This window comes from Humulus lupulus, chromosome 3, assembly GCF_963169125.1.
Source record: "Humulus lupulus chromosome 3, drHumLupu1.1, whole genome shotgun sequence".
NCBI classification, from domain to species: domain Eukaryota; kingdom Viridiplantae; phylum Streptophyta; class Magnoliopsida; order Rosales; family Cannabaceae; genus Humulus; species Humulus lupulus.
This window is the reverse complement of record NC_084795.1, coordinates 235938065-235941488: the sequence shown is the minus strand read 5'-3', so window position 1 is coordinate 235941488 and position 3424 is coordinate 235938065. Positions and strand designations below refer to the sequence as shown.

The 3424-nt window shown below is 37.5% G+C and overlaps 1 non-coding gene across 1 annotated transcript; it reads right to left on the bottom strand.

Moving 5' to 3' along the window:
- Positions 1–2957: 2957 nt before the first annotated feature.
- Positions 2958–3064, bottom strand: LOC133827912 (small nucleolar RNA R71). The gene has a single exon (XR_009890560.1). It is a non-coding gene; the product is annotated as a small nucleolar RNA R71 (small nucleolar RNA).
- Positions 3065–3424: the final 360 nt, after the last annotated feature.

Genomic DNA, 3424 nt, shown 5'->3' with positions numbered 1-3424 from the left:
GATAAAACTTGTCGTAGTGGTTGGTCAGTTAGCACATAAATATGGTGTGCTTGGAAATAAGGTAGGAGCTTTTGAGATGAGTGGATTAGGTTGAGAGCCAGTTTTTCCATCAACGGATACCTCGATTCTGCCCCCAATAACCTTTTGCTGACACAGTACGCTATTTTTTGTAACTTCTTCTCCTCTCAGACGAGCACGACACTAATGGCGTGCTCGGTTGTAGCGAGGTATAAATACAAGACTTCTCCTGCGATAGGTTTTGACAAGATCAGTGGTTCAACAAGGTGTTTCTTTAGGTTTTGGAATGCAAGCTCGCACTCCTCTGACCACTCGACTATGAAGTCTGCCAATGCTTGTCCTTTTATCGCCGTCTTAGAATGATAAGTGATATCAAACTGTCTTAGTTCCACTGCCCATTTGAGTAATCATCCCAAGGCCTCTGGTTTTTGAAGAACTTGTCTCGGTGGTTGATCAGTCAGGACTCGGATTGAGTGAGCTTACTAAACAGTAGGCTAGCTTTTCAAGAGAGGGATACCTAGACTCCGCACCTACTAGCCTTTTACTGATATAGTACACAAGGTGTTGTACCATGTTCTCTTCTTTTACCAAAGCAGCACTGATTGCATGCTCAATGATTGCCAAATAGATGAATGGTACTTCACCATATATTGGCTTCGCTGGGACGGGAGGTTGAGCGAGATACTCCTTTAAGGCTTGGAAAGCTTCTTCACATTTCTCAGTCCATTGGATCTTCTTGCTCCCCTCAGTAAGTTAAAGAAAAGGACACACTTGCCCGTAGACATTGATATGAACCTACTGAGGGCAGTTATTCTCCCTGTTAAGCTTTGCACTTCTTTGATTATGGTAGGTGAATTCATGTTGATCAATGCTTTGATCTTCTCGGGTTTAGCCTGGATTCCACGTGAATTAACTATGTATCCGAGAAACTTACTATTAAACGAGTTTTAGGCTCATTTATGGTCTAGTTTTAGGATTGTTTTTGTTAGTTTAGGATTATTTTATTGCAGAATTATGTTCGTTTGTTCATGTTTCAGGTTTTCCATGCTAAGTTGGTGAAAAGAGTGAAAAGGAGTGAAAGTGGAAGAAAATATAGTTAAGTTAGAGAAAATCGTGTTTTTCGAGGTCGATATGTGCGAGTTTCGATGCTGACACTAGCGCTACAACGCTATCAAAGGAGCGCCATAGTGCTAGGAAGGACATGAAGGAGTTGATCGATTCTGGAAGTAGCGCCCCAGCGCTACAAAGGCAGCGCTACAACGCTAGTAAATAAATTCTTAAGGGATTTTGGCTCTGACTTCAATGCTACAGCGCTCAATACATAGCGCTACAGCGCTGTAAACGCGTTTTCAGATTTTTTATCCACTTTTTGAAGGACAAAATGGTCTATTCACTTGGGAACATTGGAGGGCTATTTAAGAACATTTTTCTGTGATTTTGGGAGTCGGTCTTAGTTTTATAAACCCTAGATTAGAAGAGGTTGTTGTAATTAGTTTTCTGTTTCATCTTAATTCTTTAGGTTGATTTTATGAACAATTATTTGCAGTTTATTTCCATCATGTTATTTATGAACTAATTTCTTTTATCTAGGAATTAATGTAGTCACTGGGATTTCTAATTAATTTTATTATGATTTTCTATCAATTTTTATTTTTCTATTATAATCTATATGATGTTTGTTTAATGCTAGTAAATACTTGATCACTATTTACTAGATTTAATGGTTTTGATTCAAAATTTGAAAGATGAAAATTGAATATGCTATCATTGTATAGACATAGGGTGCATGTTGGACGAAAGTACCTGTATGACTTGTGTAGTAATTAGGTTTCCATGTTTAATGCCTTCTATATGTTCAAGTTTATCACAGAAATGTAGAAAACTTGCATATAGATTGAGATCTTATATCTTGAAAAAGAATAGGAATCGATTATATTAACCTGCTATTAGAATAGAAAGAAGAGATTTAGAATTGATTATTAAAATTAATAGAATGAACAGTTGATGAAATTAATTCCTAGGCTTTTTATTATTGATTTTTGATTAGTTGATTCATTGTCTTGTTTCCAGTTCTTTAATTTTTGTTCATAGTTTATAGTATTTCTTTTACCTTTAATTATTCACGTAAATTTTGATTCACCAAATAGAATTTGAAAATCAATTAGTGATACTTGGAAGATAGTCTCTGTGGGACGATATCCGTTCTTCCGGAATTTATTACTTGACACGACCACGTACACTTGCATGCAAAATTAGTAGACCAAGTTTTTGTGCCGTTGCCGGGGACTTATATTCCAATATCACAGTTAATTGTTATTTGTTCTAATTTGGTTATTTTATTTTATTTAATTTCTGTTTAACATTTATTTGGATCAAGGTTCTATTGTGTTTCAGGACTTGTTGGTATATGTGAAGTAATAGACAAAAGGAGATTATACCAATAGATCGGGAAATTGAAAGAACATCCAGACAGAACTGGAAAACAAAGAGGAGATTGGAGTTTACTAAGGCTGACAATTTGGGAAACGGTGCTAATAATGCCCAAGGGGCTGCAGAGGTTCCAAGGGAGCAAGGACCAAGAACTTTGAGACATTATGTACTTCCTACTGTTACAGGAGTGCATTCATGCATTAGACCTCCAACCATTGTTGCAAACAATTTTGAGATTAAGCCAGCAATTCTCCAAATGGTCCAAACAAATGTTCAGTTTGGAGGTATGCCAATAGAGGACCCCAATTTACACAGCTAATTTTCCGGAGTTATGTGCTAAGTTCAAGATGAAAGGGGTGAGTGATGATATAAGATTGAGGCTATTCCCATTTTCACTGAGGGATAGGGCGAAGAGTTGGATGATATCCTTGCAGGCTAATTCTATCACTACATGGGAGGAGTTAGCTCAGAAGTTCCTTGCTAAGTTCTTTCCTCCAGCGAAGGCTGCAAAGCTAAGGGGAGAGATCAATAAATTTTATCAAATGGAAGGAGAGTCCCTATATGATTCTTGGGAGCGATTTAAGGAGTTTTTAAGGAAGTGTCCACACCATGGAATAGAAAAGTGGATGTTGGTGCATAATTTTTACAATGGGTTGAATGGAACAACTAGGACAATTATAAATGTTGCGGCGAGAGGTGCTTTTATGAGTAAGAGTGCTAATGAGGCGTATGAGTTATTAGAGGAGATGGCGATGAATAATTATCAGTGGCCAACTGAAAGGGGACAACCAAAGAAGGTGGCTGGAATGATTGAGTTAGATGTCATATCAATGCTTACAGCTCAAGTAGCAGCCTTGACAAAGCAACTACAAAAGACTACACTCCCATCTCAAGCTATCCAAGTTCAAAACCTATGTGAATTGTGTGAAACAACCCATCCACCCAACCAATGCCCTGCTCTAGATATGAATAACAT